Source organism: Toxorhynchites rutilus, chromosome 3, assembly GCF_029784135.1.
Source record: "Toxorhynchites rutilus septentrionalis strain SRP chromosome 3, ASM2978413v1, whole genome shotgun sequence".
In the NCBI taxonomy this organism is placed as follows: domain Eukaryota; kingdom Metazoa; phylum Arthropoda; class Insecta; order Diptera; family Culicidae; genus Toxorhynchites; species Toxorhynchites rutilus.
The window spans coordinates 115,964,708-115,982,823 of record NC_073746.1 but is presented as its reverse complement, the minus strand read 5'-3'; the positions used below and the strand labels follow the sequence as shown (position 1 = coordinate 115,982,823).

The 18,116-nt window shown below is 41.0% G+C and overlaps 1 protein-coding gene and 1 long non-coding RNA gene across 2 annotated transcripts in view; one reads left to right on the top strand and one right to left on the bottom strand.

The window, feature by feature from the left end:
* The window catches only part of LOC129780207 (protein MON2 homolog), a 70,039-nt gene that overhangs the window by 49,969 nt on the left and 1,954 nt on the right, over positions 1-18,116 (bottom strand). The gene's annotated exons all lie outside the window — the stretch shown is intronic.
* Positions 5,393-18,116, top strand: part of LOC129780212 (uncharacterized) — a 50,237-nt gene continuing 37,513 nt past the window's right edge. The window contains exon 1 of the long non-coding RNA XR_008743867.1: positions 5,393-5,538. This is a non-coding gene — a long non-coding RNA (uncharacterized LOC129780212). The remainder of the gene's footprint in view (positions 5,539-18,116) is intronic.

Here is an 18,116-nt window from a genome sequence, read left to right as displayed (position 1 = left end):
AGATAGCGATATAGTGTATTCGACAGAGTTTTAGATCTTGTTAAAATATAAACTTTTGTCGAAGAAATCAACTTTCTATCTTTTGAAGTTTTTGGAATATATGTCATTTTTCTATGAAGACTCCTGAAAAGAATAATGCTTTGCTCGTAACATTTTTGTGTGTAAATTCTCACGTTTGACATGTTCTTGACATGTTTCTAAATAGAGAAAAGTTAGCACTTAAAATGTGATAATGTATACAAAAAAATGTTACGAATTGAACATTAATAGCATTTTTTTAAAGAAAAACATGAAAAAATTGTTGTTTGAAAAACTTTTTCCATGTAAATGGGCCCATCGTCCGATGTATGGAAAACTTGTTGGAAATGTTAAGGGCTACAGTCAAAGCTCTCTATGGCGACAAATCTCTCTATAACGACATTCCCAAAGGTCCCTTCAAAATCGCATAGAAATTCTTTTCTTTATTGCGACATTTCTCTATAACGACCATATTCTGTAGCGACACATTTCCGCTCATACAAATCATTCTCTAATGCAACAATTTTCAAGGCCACTCCATTCACAGTGCTATAATAATTAGCTGGATTGGACTTAGTATATGATTATGAACGAAAACAGTCTTTGTTATGCTTTGTGAACATCAATCATCTGTTAGCGCTCAACTAATATGAAGTTTCGGATACAAAAACAGAGAAATTTAGATTTGAAACATAGTACTTAACCTGAATACATATTTAGATGCGATTTTTCTTGCGGTACATTTTAAAATACTATCCAAAATTCTACTGCACATAATCAGCTTTACCATTTCGTATAGCGAAAGAGCAATCCAAAAAATAATTCTCAAGAGAGACTTGATCGCTCTGGAGTTCTGTGATGCGCAGTGGAAAACAATATGAACGATACTGTGCGGGTAAAAAGGAACGCAATACAGATTAGCTATTGAGGATCACGTTTTCTTAAGTTACTAAAAATGATTCTGGCGCTAACAAAATCCATTCCGCTAAAACAGTGCTAGAGAGAGACAAGAAAGGAATGCTGTATGTTTCCCCTACCCTGTTCAATTGCCAGATATCTGAATTGAACACAAACTTAGCTCAGACAATCAACTATTGTTAATTGCTTCGTCAAAGCTGATTTGAAATCAGACAATTCGATATGCATCAACGAAAACAGCATTGATAATGGTATGGGCCGTTATGTATTCCGATCAAATTTTTAACCGCTCGTTGAACAAGGTTTTGACTCTTTGAAGGTTTGGTTATCAGTGGTTAATATTTCCAAATATCATATAAGGTATAATTAAAGTCACCAGATGGTCAGAGGTCTAATGCGGGACACAAAAAACAAAACGTTATGTATATACGTTATGTGAACATAAACCATAGCTTAGTGAGTCTAAACTGATCATGATTATTTCTTTCTGAGTATCGGCACTCAGTTGTGATTTTTCGGTGGTTTAGATTTTGTTTACGCCTGCTTCACTCGCTCAATCAGAGCATTTACGCCTGGCAAGCACGATTCAAATTCTACAATTTTCTTCAAATTACCGAAAATTTCAATTCATTTTTCATCGATTTTAATGTTATCGTATGCATTCATGAAAGATATGAAAGATAATTTATAGCAACAAATTTTCTTTAAATCTTACGTTTATTAAGTCTACAACAAAAATGATTCAAGGATGTTGATTCGCAGCAGCAGCACTGTCAAGTAACTTAATGATTTTTCCATAATGCAAGCTCCACCCCACAGCGAAGGAGTTGGACATCCTGAGGCACTTTGTGTCCGCCAGATATAGCCGATCTGGTATTTACAATATCATCTCTTTGCCGCTCCTCAAGCCGGGATATCGAAGCAACTGGCCAAACGGTGGAGAAGAATCTGGCCAAAATGGACATTTTTATGCGGAAGCGTCAGACGAGATCAGTCCTATCTGAGCAGCAGGCAATCACCCAGAAGAAGTAGCTTGAGGTGCTAGTGAAAAACTTCTTTCCGGCGAAAGAAGTGAAAAACTTCTTTTCGTACTCATAATGAAAGACGAGACGTACTTGATGCTAGAATTCAACGAATGGCAGGGGACCGGATACTTTACGTTCCCCAGGTAAGCGATGACGTCGAATATATCATTCACATCAAGTTCTCGAAGAAGGTCCTTCTCTGACAGATTGTCGCGAAGACCACCAACCTTTCTAACATTCCCCAGCTGCGCCTGATAGAAAACTTTTGGGCGAATGGCCAAAATAGAGAGACAGACGACCACCAAAGTCACGGAAAGGTAAAATAACACGCCAATATACATCTTTTCATCGACCATGGTTCAGGTTCCGGCCAACTTCCGTAATACCGCCCAGCGCTTCTTGTACGATACTTCATCAAACAACTCTGCCTCTTCTTGTCGAGTATACACTAGTTCTTCCGGTTTATTTAAAACGTTAAGCCCTGGCCGAGCTTGGGGACCAAAGATCAACTTTTCGTCTGACTCACGTTGGTCCCTGCGGATCAATAGGGGACTTTTATAAAAATCATTTTCCAATTTTGTTGCTGCCACTTCCAGTTGACACTCTCTAAACAAAAAGTCCAATGTCGGTGCGATGAAACCATCTCAACGTATTAATCTTTGGATGCATTAGAAGCGCTCTTGAACAGTCTGACAAATAAAAGTTATTTTTGAGATTCACCCATTTAAGAAAATCAACATGATCAAATTGTGATATTGAAATATATTGATATCGCGGGACATTTTCAAATGCGGGACGTTTCGCGGGACGAAATCTCACGCGGGACATTTCGTTGAAATGCGGGACTGTCCCGCGGACGTCTGGTCAGTTTAGGTATAATCGAAATTTGTTTTTTCTAGACTACGTGACTTTTGACGACAACTGTCAAGATTGTTAGAAATCAATTTCCTTTCTTAATTATGTAATTTTATTGTTCCGTGTGAACTTGAACGTTTCTCTCTTTATAACGACATCCGAATTCTCTATAACGACGGCCCTTTGCGACGTCGCTATAGAGAGCTTTCACTGTATTTATATCTATTTCTTTCAGAATTTTTGAAGCATTTTGAAGCATTTCAAAATATTTTTTTTCAACGAAATTTTTTTCCAAAAAAATATTTGATAATTTTTAATGAAAACCAAAATAATTTCCTACATTCAATTTTTTTTTAAATTTTTGAGTTTTTTCAATATTTTTCGAAAAATCTTAATTTAAAAACTTTAACATCTACAAAAAGATGGTCAGAGAATAAAATGTAGGAAATTAAAAATTATCAAATATTTTTTTGGAAAAAAATTTCGTTGAAAAAAAATATTTTGAAAATCAAAATTCATTTTTCTCGAGAACATATGCTTTTAAAATTCTGAAAAAAAAATTGATATAAAAAGCCCTTAGAATTTTCAATAAGTTTTCCCTACACCAGACGATGGGGACGTCTTCGACAAAAGTTCACATTTAAATAAGATCTAAAACTTTGTCGAATACACTATATCACTATATCGCTATCTTGAATTTAAACAAAATTAGGATAAGTTGTATTTTTTTCAAAGAAAATATAAAAAAGTTATTGTTAGAAAAACTTTTTCCCTGTAAAAGTGCCCATCTTCCGATGTATGGACGACTTGTTGGAAATTGTAAGGGCAATTCATATATATTAGGCTGTCAAAAAAGTCCTGCGGTATTTTTATTGAATTTTAATTTGTTCATGAAATTAGTTACAATCATCTGTTTTAAGTCAAATATGGGCCGTTTTGTTCTTCTTGGTGCAAGGTCCGGACTATACGGCGGATGCAAAAGAACCTCCCATCCGAGCTCCCGGAGCTTCTGGCGCGTCACCAAAGAAGTGTGTGGTCTGGCGTTGTCCTGATGGAAAACAATGCGGCCTCTGTTTATCAAAGATGGCCTCTTCTTCATGAGTGCTACCTTCAAGCGGTCCAGTTGTTGGCAGTACAGGTCCAAATTGAGCGTTTGGCCATAGGGAAACAGCTCATAATAGATTATTCCTTGACAATTCCACCAAACACACAACAGAACATTCCTGGCCGTTAATGAGGGCTTGCCACCGTCTGAGCCGCTTCAGAGGGCTTCGACCACGACCGTTTGCGCTTCACGTTGTCGTAAGTGACCCACTTCTCATCGCCAGTCACCATCCGCTTCATAAACGGGTCGATTTTGTTGCGAGTCAGCAGCGATTCACATGCGTCGATACGGTCAAAGATGTTTTTTTTGCGTCAACGTGTGTGGCACCCATACATCGAGCTTCTTTGTGAATCCAAGCTTCTTCAAATGGTTAATAACGGTTTGATGACTTATCCCCAGCTCTTGGCCGATGCTACGGCTGCTACTATGCCGGTCTTTCTCGGCTAATTCAGCGATTTTGTCGCAATTTTTGACGACAGGCCTTCCGGAGCGTGGCGCATCTTCGACGACCTCTACACCAGAACGAAAACGTTGAAACCATCGTTGTGCGGTGGAAATGGAAACTGTATCGGGTCCATAAACTGCACCCATTTTATTGGCAGCTTGAGATGCATTTTTGCCTTTGTCATAGTAGTACTGTAAAATATGTCGGATTTTCTCTTTATTTTGCTCCATATTTGCGACACTATAACTCACGAACGACTTAACCAAACAAAACACTGTCAAGGACTATATTATAGCGCGCAAAAATACCTTTCCAACAAGCTATAGTATGACTCGATACAATGAATACAACTAGAACTACGCGCTTACAACGACACCTCGCGGAAATACCGCAGGACTTTTTTGACAGCCTAATATATTTTTGGTAATTTTGAAAAAAATGCGTTTATACGTTCAATGAATTTTAATTTTTAAAATAAAAAGTTATTTTTTAGTAGATTTCAGCGAAATTTTTTTGATATTTTTTCGTAAAAATTTAAACAATTTCCTACATTTTATCCTTTGACATGAGTTTTGTAGGTATCATAGTTTTTAAGATATAAGTTTTTGTAAAAATTTAAGAAACAAAATTTGGCTTGTAACGTAGCGTTAATCCCACAAACTGACAGCATGCGACTAGCGCCATCTCAACGTCGACGGGGAAGTTGCATAAGTTCGTTTTTGAGTCATTCCAATCTCCACTCAATCTTCCCTGCGACGTTTACGTTGAACGGAAATGCGAACCTACGGAACAAAAAAATAAAGAGGAGGACAATGAAGTGGGAAAGGGAGAAAGTTTGGAGAAAAAGAGAGAAGTAGAGGTCGAAAAGAAAAGATCGAAAAGCGGGACACTTTTGTGGGGAGCGCCAAAGCCGTGAGTGGTGAGATTTGAAGCGCGTGACGGAATTAAGAAAAGAGGTCTCCGGGTAGAAAAAAAAGGAAGGTCCGAGTCGGTGTCCGGGGTGTCCGGGGTGTCCGTGCGTGTGATTGTGGGGAGTGTTACCCGAGTGAGTTGTGGGAGAGTTTCCCACCCGACCAGGAGAACCGAGCTCAAGGACGCCGTGTCAGTTTCCCCGAGTTTCCCTCAACTCTGAGCCGCAACATCCGGTGACTGGCAGTCTCTACCAGAGTGCCGTGAGTAACCCTTATTCCGAAGTGATAAATTCTATACCCGCGAAATGTCGTCCTTCCCCCCTTCTGAGTTGCCTCATTGTGGGTAGGAACGCCCCTGTGAAATGAAACCGCATGGAAGAGGGTGTTTGAGACCCGTGAACAGTCCGCCCTGCTGGTCTCTAGCTGGACCTCTTTCTGGTAACAGCCTTCCTCGGCGTTAGTGGCTTGTCACGGTCAGGGAACGTTCGTTACAGGCTTTTTCCAAAAAGTAGTCTAATTGTTTTTCGAATATTTCAAGTATGTAAAGTTGCTTAAATGACTCATGTCTTTATACCCACAATGTTTCACTACTATCTGGGATGGTGCTGCCAACCGCCAGTCGAGTTGGCATGAAATTCGTCTATGGTTAGGTACAAATATGTGAGGAACGATTTATGCAATTGAAAATTTATAACGATTCAAGCGTGTTAACATCCAATCTCAATTTGGTTACCAATTAGCACATTTCCAAGCATCGAAACGATTTCGGTGATTGACACGTACTTTCGATTACGAAGACAGCATGACAAGTGCAGCTAATGAACGTCAATGAAACATACAGAGTTGTTTTTGTTCAAAGACTTTTATCAACAGAGTAAGCACGTGTGTGCGTATGATATGTGTGCTAATATGTACTGACATGGACCTCCCATCACCCCCTCTTTCACGTCACAAAAGTTGACAATATCTTCATTGATAATTAATCACGCCATAAAACTCATTCCACTCACCTGGCAGAGAAAGCGTCCAATAGTACGTGTTTGTCGCACAATGTCACCAGAGGAGGTCGAAGAAAATATATATGGTATTGGTCGCTGATAAGAAGTATTAGGCGGGCCACGGGGATGGGAAAAAAGACCTATTATCAGCGATAAATCATCGCAGACACACACTTGAGCTGTGGTCATTTGTATTGGTGGTAGCAAATTAGGCCCAGGTGTAGACCGCCACCGATTAGGGTGGCAGTAGCATGTCGGCTGCGATGCTGCGTACCGCAATCAATCACAACGCACAGGATACAAATGATCTACGTGACATTCGTTCGAGCGAAACAATCAGCAAATTGTGTGCTCGCTGGCTGGCATTTCTCGGTAGATTACACGACGACTTTGTAGTAAATTAACCATTTAATTCTTCGTTTTGTTTCCATAATTTTCGCGTTAATAGCTTCTCTTCGTTCATTCGTGACTCTTTTGGTTGGTTAGTTTCAATGCCACCTCCATCCACCCACACGGTCCAACTTGAGTAAAGTAGTAGAAATGTAATTACCCGCCCAGGATAGCGAGCGACCGGTTGTTTGATAGCAGCGCAGAGAATAGGAATATGTACTTTCCTTTCCTGGATGGGGTAAAGTCACGAAAGGATCATAAAAAAATTCAAAGCTCTTGCGGGCTGGCTGTCTTCCTGTGCTTTTAGCGTGCACTATCCATTGTTGCGAAGGTGATAAGGAACGGTGGGATTAACTGTGAGTGTTTCAAGCGTCAAGAGGCATTCTCGCAAGGCGCTGCTGGCCGCTTGGTCCGGGCTCACTTCAATTTAGACTGAGTGCTTTCTGTCTGACAGGATCGAGTGGATGTTTAGACACACCAAGGCGGAAGCGTCGTCCATTTAATCCAATAAAGGGTGTGTCACATCAAATTGCATCACGGAAAAAACGCTGTAGAAATTTAATTTTAAGGAATTCTATCTTCAGCTTTGGTTTTATATTCAGATAAGAGTGTATAGATCACGTTGGCCATGCTTCACTGTCAATTTTTCGTAAATTTGGAAAAATGTCGTCGAACGAAAAAGAGCGTCGTGAATTAATCTTGTACACTCATTTCGAGAATCCGGAGTTGTCACATCGGACATCGGTAAGATGCTGGGAATCGTCCAATCCACGGTCAGCAGAGTACTAAAACGATACTTCGAGAACCTAACCATCGACCGGAAGGTGAAGAACGGCAAAAATGGATGCTCCGTCAGTGAAAAAGATCACAAGCGCGTAGTTAAGCAGTTTAGACGTGATCCGAGAAGTTGGGTCCGGGATGTCGCCAATAAGCTGAATTTGTCAAGTTCATTCGTCCAGCGGACCAAGCAGCGGGAGGGCCTGCGTACAAACAAGGCTCAGAAGGGTCCTAACCGCGACGAAAGGCAAAACATGGTGGGGAAGACGCGAGCCCGGAAGCTGTACACCGAAATGCTGACGAAGCCGCATTGCCTGGTAATGGACGACGAAACCTACGTCAAAGTGGACTTTCGTCAGCTGCCGGGCCTGTTGTTCTTCTCCGCAGAGGACAAATTCAGCGTTCCGGAGGAGATTCGCAAGCAGAAACTATCCAAGTTTGCCAAAAAGTACATGGTGTGGCAAGCGATCTGCTCTTGCGGAAAGTGGAGCGCCCCCTTCGTGATGACCGGCACGGCAAACGGGCAGGTTTACCTTAAGGAGTGCCTACAGAAGCGCGTACTACCACTATTGAAGCAGCATGAGGGCCCGACCATCTTCTAGCCGGATCTCGCTTCGTGCCACTATTCAAAGGACGTGTTGGAGTGGTACGAAGCAAACGGGGTCACCTTCGTGCCAAAGGAAATGAACCCGCCCAACGCGCCGGAGCTTCGCCCAATAGAGAAATATTGGGCGATTATGAAGCAGGCCCTCCGGAAGAACCCAAAAGTTGTCAAATCGGAGGCGGACTTCAAGAGAAAATGGATTTCTGTTCAAAAAAACTACAACCTGACGTTGTACAGAACCTTATGGACGGGGTAAAGAGGAAGGTGCGAGCATACGGGCTTGGGCTCGAAGTATGATTAAAAAGAAAATGCCAAAAGTTGTTTAATAGTTTTTATTTTACTGTCTAAAATTTTCAAAAGGATCGGTCTACTGAGCGAATTTCTACAGCGTTTTTTCCGTGATGCAATTTGATGTGACACACCCTTTATTCATCCATAAACACGCCAGCTCGGATGGCAGTGTCAGGAGTCGAGTAGAGTTTGTAAGTATATGTTTGCGGATATCCTGGAGGCTTTCAGCGTAAACGAATGAAGGGAAACATATGAAGTGTGCCGGTCAAATGTTCTAGCATGTGTAATTACTAGTGTGAACGAGATACATAAAAAATTAAACATTCTCGATCGAAGGTGAAAGTTTGCGCTTTGCTTTTTTTCGATTTCGATTTCATGGAAAAGCTTAATATTGTTAAAATTCGGAATTACTATAGATTTCACAGCTGCGTTCGATTCAGGATTGTTTTGATAATGATTTGTTTTAAGGGGGTATTCTAGTGTAGAGGCACACATTTCGGACCTTTTTTAAAGGTCCGAAAAGCTAAAACAAAGGATATTTTTACTATCCATTATATCATTATTCGTTTATCTATCTTTTAACAATGAAACAAAAATAGAACGGAAGAAAAATATTCATAATTAGAATAGCTACAAGCTGCTGAAGTGAAGATTGCTTTTTATTGGTTCATGCGATAGAGAGATGCATACAGATTGTATTAATATTAATTTGACATAAATCGGTTCAGTAGAACTTGAGATATCGTGTACGTTTGAAAAAAGTTTGAAAAAAAATAATTTCGAGAAAAACGTGTTTGAAGTTAATTGCTATGGCCGTACTAGATTAGATACCGCACCACAAAAAAGCTCGAAAAATGATAGGATTTTCGAAAAGTCCTTTCTAGGGTATATTCTTGAATGCCTAAACTTCAGAAATAAGAAGAAAAAAATTTTTGGTTTTTTTTCAAATTTCTAGACTAGAATACTCCCTTAAATGCGCTACTTGTTCCATGCTGTAAATGATGGATTTTTTGGCAACACCCGAAATTGAAGCATGTCTCCGAAGAATTCTATTATTTTGAGTCATCCTGTACTCCAGTAGAGCTGTCGCATGTAAAAATACAAATAAAAAGTCACTGTCTATCTGTTGATATTGGATATGTTTGAAGAGTTACATGGTTAAACTCTTCGATAATGATTTGGTGGCCCTGAGAAGGGCCGTTTTGTTTGGTTGTTGGGTATTGTTTGTTCACTCCACCAGTGTTTACTACCGAGTGATGATGGCAGAAGGAAGGTTGGACGGTGCGTATCAGACAAAAGATACGGAAGGGGAACGATATATGATGAAACCCGCCCTCTGTGATCCTAGACGAGATGCCTCCTGTGTCGTGTATGGATGAAATAAAGAAAACTAAACTCACCAATGTAATATAAGATAATTACCAATACCGAACACAATTATCAATTTTTCTCATCAGTAAAAACATGTTACTTTAATATAGAGAAAACATATTTGAAATGGAAAAGGTAATTTTCTGTTAATAAGTTTTACTTTCTGAGCGTTTATTCTACCCAATGCGAATTTTAATTGGACTAACAACACCTAATAATATACAGGGTTTTCCAACTTTAAATTCCGAAAGTAAATTGAAATAAAACACACTTAGAATTCGAATTTCGATGAAACTTTTATGTCAAATTAAAGTTTGGTTTATGCCATTATGTGTGAAATACAACATCATTCAAATCTCCACCTAGGGCTTCCTCGCACACCTTGATCCGGAACACGTAATTTTCGATGACTTTTCGGCACATATGGGGCGGTATCTCGGTCATAACTTCACGAATGTTGTCTTTCAAGTGTTCAAGAGTTTGCGGAGAGTTGGCATAGACACGGTCTTTCGCATAATCCCACAAAAAAAAAAGTCTAGCGGGTTCAAATCGCACGATCTGGACGGCCAATTGGCATCACCAAAACGCGAAATTATGCGTCCCTCAAATTTCGTTCGCAATATGGCCATGTTCGGTCGTGTTGTGTGGCACGTGGCGCCGTCCTGCTGAAACCACATGTCATCCGTATCCATATCTTCAATTTATGGCAAAAAAAATCGGTTAACATGCGGCCATAGCGCTCTCCATTCACAGTTACCGTCTCGCCGTCCTCATTTTCAAAGAAATACGGCCCGATGACTCCATCAGACCATAATGCGCACCAAACAGTGACTTTTGGCGGATGCAATGGCCTCTCAACAATCACGTGTGGATTTTCCGAGCCCCATATACGGAAATTTTGGGTGTTCACATAGCCACCGAGCTCGAAATGTGCCTCATCGCTGAAGAAAATTTGATGCGAAAATTCAGTATTTTGCTGCTGTTGTTCGTTCACCCAATCGACGTATGCCCGACGCATTCCATGGTCACCACGCTCTAATTTTTGTACCAGTTGGACTTTATATGGATGTAGGTGTAAGTCCAAATGCAAAATTCGCCACAATGATGTGTTTGACAAGCCCAATTGCTGAGCACGCCGTGGAATCGAAACATTCGGGTCATCCTCCACACTGGCAGCAACAGCAGCAATATTTTCGGCCGAACGCACATTCCGATGATGCACAGGTTTCACAATATCCGCTACGGATCCAGTTTGTTCGAATTTACGCACTACATTAGCGATTGTGTGCTCTGTAGGTCGTCCATGACGACCAAAATCCGTCCGTAATGTTCGAAAAACATTTGGCGGTTTTTCATCATTTTTATAGTATAATGTAACAAAATTAACACGTTGTGCGACGCTAAAACGATCCATATTGTAAAATGGCAGACATTCAACTAACGATATGACGCTTTGGTTGACAGCTATGTCAAACGGTTGTCAGCGCAGGGCTGTATACTTTTGGAGCCGAAATGGAAAACCCTGTATAACCCACTCATTTTCATTTAGTATGGTTTCTTCCCAGAAATTTTCGATTCAAAATCAATCCGCGTGCGCATGGAACAATAATTGTTCATTCTTATCATTATTCATTATAATTACAACAAAACCAATTGTCATTAGGCGCTTCTATCGAATCTCAAAACATCTTTTGACGTAGGACTACGTCTAACCGGAAGATATAGGGTGTGAAATGAAAATCTAGGCACTGAACAAGTAGGAAAAAATGCAAGATTTGGAACGCTTATAACTCGAGCATTTCTCAATAGATCGCAAAGGTTTTTGCATCAATTGATAGGAAATATAACTACGCATCTATCATAACGAATAACATTTCATTTTTCTTGAGATAAATAATTGAATAATTGTGAAATAACAAGCGTTGTCCAAATGCACTATGTGCCCATTTTTGATTGGTCCATTTTGTGCTCCTCAAATCGTATCGACCAAAACGGGCAACCAGAGCAGCAGCGAAATACAATGAAGCACGATTGGAAAGGAAAAAGAAAAAATATGAACGAAACATTGATCGCAGTCTCACACATGCGTAATTCTCGATTCGGTGGACATCAAGACAACAGGCAGTTGCAGTGAGTGGCGAGTGGCAAACGCAATCGCAAAAAATAGCATCAGGTAGCAGAAGAAAAAAGTTTGTTCTTTATACAAACTGCTTTGGTGGCAAATCCAGAACAAGGCGGCATCGAGGGCGTTCGAAATGGTTTTTTTCAAAACCACTAGTACTAAGTTTTCTAAATTGGACCCATTCCATAAAACAAGGCGCTTTTCAGGACCATTAAACCTTCCAAAAAAGAGTTTAGGAAATACAGTTCAATGCTTTCTTAAACATTATCAAAAAAAAAAAAATAAAAAACAAATTGATTTTTTCATCATTTGTTTGCCAGGATCTGATGAGTATGTGAATTTGGCAGTTGTTCTGAGCTTATTGATAGTTGGGGACTTTCCTGATTATTCAATTTTCACCAATTCTTAAATTGTTTCCAGATTGAAAGTACAGTAATTTACAATTAGTTCGACATTTAGCTAATTGGACGGACATGTAATGCGACTTATTTAGTTGGACATTTTTGTAAACATAGAGATCCAAATTATGACCCCACATTGAAAGTCGACACTGTACCACTGTCATCGCAAATGTTCAATTACAGGTTAAAATCGCCTCCAATGCGTCACTGAGTGGCGCTTCGGCACGTCGCATTGAATGTAATTTACTGTACAACATGTCACAAAGCTGGATGGGAAGAAATTTTTCAACTGTGAAAGCTGTGGCGAGTGGCAACAAATCGCTAAACAGGAAGGTTTAGCCGAACAAGATGGGAATATCGAGTGATAACAAAACAATAAACTCTTTAGATTGAAGATAATTTTGTGATTCTGAAAAGGACCCTTTTTAGCCTGCATGTGAATCCAACGAGCGAACAAATCGTAATGAATGTATTTTTTTGCCATCGCTCCCTTTTAACGCTCATTCGTTCGTCTCGTTGGACTCGCCCCTCTGGCTGAGTCTGCCGATTTGTCTCTATCCTGTGAGTGTGTACCGCTAGAGTATAAAACACGCGGACCCCAAAAAAATATCTTATTTTCTTTCAAACCGTAAACCCGGGTGGTTGTACGGCATCGGCATCGTGGACGTAACAAAGGAGGACAAGTTAAGGGAAAGGCAAAGTCTCACTCGAACCGTGCAGGTCTCCAGTTCTCTGTTGGTCGCATTCACTGATTGCTCCGCAAGGGTAACTAGGCCGAACGGATTGGTGCCGGAACACCAGTATACCTAACAGCGATTATAGAGTTTCGGCCGTCGGAGTGCTCGAGTTGGCTCCAGTCAGACTCGTTTCGAGTCACCTTTGCTGGTGCCGCCCTCCCTGACTACGTTATGGTGGACAAATTGAGACTACCTGTGCGACTCTTCGTGCCAAAGCCCATGACTTGCAACAAATGCAAGTCAGTTGGTCACACTTCAGATTATTGTGCCAACAAGGAGCGCTGTGCCACTTGCGGAGAGCAACATTAGGGGAAATCCTGCAGTGCGACTGAGCATAAGTGTCCATATTGCGGAGGATCCCCACACGCGCTCTCAGCTTGTGAAACTTACAAGAGTCGCTGGGAGAAACAGAAGCGCTCTTTAAAGGAACGCTCGAAGCGCACTTTTGCGGAAATTTTAAAGGGCGCTTCTCCACTGGCCCAACAACAACAACAACCAATCTCAACACACAATAGCTTTTCCACGTTGCCAGTTGATGAAATGGAAGCGGACACAGCTAGCGGGGACACACCGTTTATTTTCAAAGGGAATCCCCGGCGCAAAAATGTGACCACTCCCAAAGTTCAAGAACAAGTCCCCCCGGTGATACCCCCAGTTAGCTTGCCTAAAAAACCGAGTGCAGCGGACAAGCAAAATCAGGTTCCTCCTGGCTTCCGTGGGAATAGTTCACCTTCGAACGACCCAGCACTCGAGGGGACATCAAAAACCCCAACTGTCCCTGTTTTTCCGTCCAGCTCAACTTCCCAATCGGGATTTATAAAGTTGTCTGACCTTTTGGATCAAATCTTCAAGTGTTTTAATGTTTCCGACTCCATCAGAACCCTTGTCATCTCAATGCTTCCAGTATTAAAGACAATTTTACAGCAATTGATGCAAACATGGCCCCTACTTGCAATGATTATCTCTCTTGATGTCTAATTTAGATAGAGAGGTCGGAGATATCACTGTTTTTCAGTGGAATTGTCGTAGTCTTATCCCTAAATTGGATACATTCAAATTTTTAATTCATAACTTCAATTGTGATGTTTTTGCTCTGTCCGAAACTTGGCTTTCTTCGCGAGATGATATCTCTTTCCACGATTTATTATTATACGCTTGGACCGTGATGATAGATACGGAGGGGTGCTTTTGGGGATCAATAAGTGCCACTCATTTTTTCGAATTGACCTTCCACCTATTGGAGGGATCGAAGCTGTTGCTTGTCATGCAAACATCAGAGGCAAAGACCTCTGTATTGTCAGCTTGTATTGGCCTCCGAGAGCTGCGGTTAGCCGCAAACAACTTGATGACATGTGCTCACTCCTTCCTGAGCCACGATTGATCTTGGGAGACTTCAACTCTCATGGAAATGCCTGGGGGGAACAGTACGACGACAATCGTTCATTGTTGATATATGACCTTTGTAACAACTTCAATATGACCGTTTTGAACACTGGGGAAACAACACGTGTGCCTAAACCTCCTGCTAACCCAAGTGCTCTTGACCTCTCGCTTTGCTCGAATTCACTATCGTTAAATTGCAAGTGGAATGTAATCCAGGACCCCAACGGTAGTGATCACTTGCCAATCAAAATTTCCATCACCATTGGGTCGAATCCTTCTGAATCTATAAACATGGCATATGACCTCACAAGACACATTGACTGGAAAAAATATGCGGACGCGGTTGCTCTAGCCATCAATTCCAGAGATGGTTTACCTCCATTGGAGGAGTATAACTTCCTTTCTCGTTTGATCTATGACAGCGCGGTTCGCGCTCAAACGAAACCCATCCCAGGTTCCACTATTCGCCGAAGGCCTCCCAATCCATGGTGGGATAGCATATGTTCCAAGCTTTATGTAGAGCTTTTCGGAAACGTGGAACCCCTGAAAATTTTCAGACGTATTTGGACCTTGAAAATCAATTTAAAAACTTGATCAAAGGGAAAAAACGTGCTTATTGGCGAAATTTCGAGGGTGGTTTGTCACGAGAAACGTCAATGAAAAAATTATGGAAAGTGGCTCGAAACATGAGAAATCGCTCTTCAACGAATGAAAGCGAAGAATATTCACATCCATGGATTTTTAATTTTGCACGGAAGGTTTGTCCTGATTCCGCTCCTGTGCAAAAAATTGTTCGAGATATACCACAAGATAGGTGCGATCTTGATTCCGAGTTTTCGATGGTAGAATTCTCTCTTGCTCTCCTTTCATGTAACAATTCTGCTCCGGGATCGGATAGAATTAAGTTCAACTTGCTGAAAAATCTCCCTGATGTGGCGAAACATCGCTTGTTGAACTTATTCAATCGGTTTCTGGAGCATAATATTGTTCCAGATGATTGGAGACAAGTACGAGTTATAGCTATTCAAAAACCCGGAAAACCCACGTCCGACTTCAATTCGTACCGCCCAATAGCAATGCTGTCTTGTATACGGAAATTGTTGGAGAAAATGATCTTGTTTCGCCTTGATCGATGGGTTGAAACGAATGGCCTACTCTCAGATACACAATATGGGTTCCGCAGGGGCAAGGGGACGAATGATTGTCTTGCGTTGCTTTCTTCAGAAATTCAAATGGCTTACGCCGAAAAAAAAACAAATGGCTTCAGTATTCTTGGACATAAAGGGGGCCTTTGATTCTGTTTCAATAGAGGTTTTGTCAGACAAATTACACTCTCGGGGTTTGCCGCCTCTGTTGAATAATATGTTATATAACTTGCTTTGTGAGAAACATTTGAACTTTTCTCACGGAGATTCGGCAGTAAGTCGGGTCTCTTACATGGGCCTCCCTCAGGGCTCATGTTTAAGCCCCCTTTTGTAAAACTTCTACGTAAGTGACATTGACAATTGGCTTACACAAAATTGCAGCCTAAGACAACTTGCAGATGATGGAGTGGTGTCTGTCGTAGGATCAAACGAATCCGACCTGCAAGGACCCTTACAAGATACTTTGAACAATTTTTCAACCTGGGCCATTGGGCTAGGGATCGAATTCTCCACGGAGAAAACAGAGATGGTGGTTTTTTCTAGGAAGCATAGACCAGCAAAACCAAAGCTTCAACTTTTGGGTAAACCGATTACTCATGCTATGTCATTCAAGTATCTTGGGGTCTGGTTCGACTCCAAATGTACTTGGGGGGCCCATATTAGGTATCTGAGTAAAAAATGTCAACAAAGAATAAACTTTCTCCGTACAATTACCGGCACCTGGTGGGGAGCCCATCCCGAAGATCTTATTATGTTGTATCGAACAACTATTCTCTCAGTGATGGAGTATGGCAGTTTCTGTTTTCAATCAGCTGCCAAAACACACCTCATTAAACTCGAGCGAATTCAGTATCTTTGTCTCCGTATCGCGTTGGGATGTATGCCCTCAACGCATACCATGAGTCTCGAGGTTTTGGCAGGCCTACTCCCACTAATAGATCGCTTCAATTTATTATCTCTTCGGTTCCTCATCCGGTGTAAGGTTATGAATCCATTGGTGATCGGAAATTTTGAGCAATTGATCGAGCTAAATTTTCATTCTAGATTCATGAGTTCATATAATGAATTCACCTCTATGCAGGTTGTTCCTTCTTCATATATTCCCAACCGTGTTTGTTTTCCTGACTACATCAATTCCTCTGTACATTTCGATCTGTTCATGAAGGAGAAAATCCATGAAAATCCAGATTATCTTAGATTGGGGTTCGTTCCTACAATCTTCAATGCAAAGTATGGGCGTATCAATTGTGATAATATATACTTTACTGATGGGTCCTCTATGAATGAGTCCACAGGATTTGGAGTGTTCAACGTATTTTTTAGCACCTCCCATAGTCTTCAGAATCCTTGCTCAGTGTATATTGCTGAATTGGCTGCGATACACTGGGCGCTGGACAGCGTCGCCTCACGACCTGTTGAACACTATTACATTGTAACGGATAGTCTTAGCTCTGTCGAAGCTATCCGTTCAGTGAGGCCGGAAAAGCACTCGCCGTACTTCCTTGAGAGAATACGAGAAATTTTGAGTGCTTTATCCAGACGCTGTTATGTCATTACCTTTGTGTGGGTCCCTTCACATTGCTCAATTCCGGGTAATGAGAGGGCTGACTCATTGGCAAAGGTAGGTGCAATTGAAGGTGATATTTATCAGCGTCAAATCGCCTTCAATGAATTTTATTCCTTAGTCCGCAAAAATACCATCGCTAACTGGCAACGCAAGTGGAATGAAGATGAATTGGGCCGCTGGTTTCACTCGATTATCCCTAAGGTTAGCCTCAAACCGTGGTTCAAAAGTCTGGACTTGAGTCGAGACTTTATTCGCACCTTCTCCCGACTCATGTCCAATCACTGTTCGTTAGATGCACTACTCTTCCGTTTCAATCTTGCCAGCAGCAATCTCTGCGTTTGTGGCCAAGGTTATCACGACATCGAGCACGTTGTTTGGTCGTGTGAGGTTTATCTGGTCGCCAGATCGAATTTAGAAAACTCCCTTCGGGCCCGAGGAAGACAGCCCAATGTGCCGGTGAGAGATGTGTTGGCTCGGTTAGACCTTGATTACATGTCCCATATATATGTTATCCTTAAAGCTATAGATCTTCGTGTGTGATTGTCCCTACATCCTAATACCCTCCTTTCCTTCCTTTGCGGGTAATTCGTCCCCTTGCTATAAATAGTAGAATAAGTTAAAATGTAAATAAACTATAGATATACGAATAGATTTAAGAATTAAGTGCTCATCAACATTGTTACAATTTCCTTATATCCCATCCTTCTCCTAAAAATATGTCACCCTTCTAAACTCGAGTACACCGCGAGTAATCGGTTTTCCACCTTACTAACCATAGATGTAAGAAAATTGTTTCTATATATATAGTTTTAAAAATATATTTAAGAATTCGGCTCCTTTAAACTTAAGTAACTGAGCCTGTAAAAATAAACGAATTAAAAAAAAACCTACGTCACTCCGGTTATGTCCCCGACATTACCCACCCGTCTTGTATTAACTTTGTTTGCGGAGACTACAAATCTTATGGCGGGTTTACATTAGGGAGATCTATAGCTATAGATGGATTTATTCACGTGAAAAAAGGTGTAAACGGGTGAGAATAAATATGATACA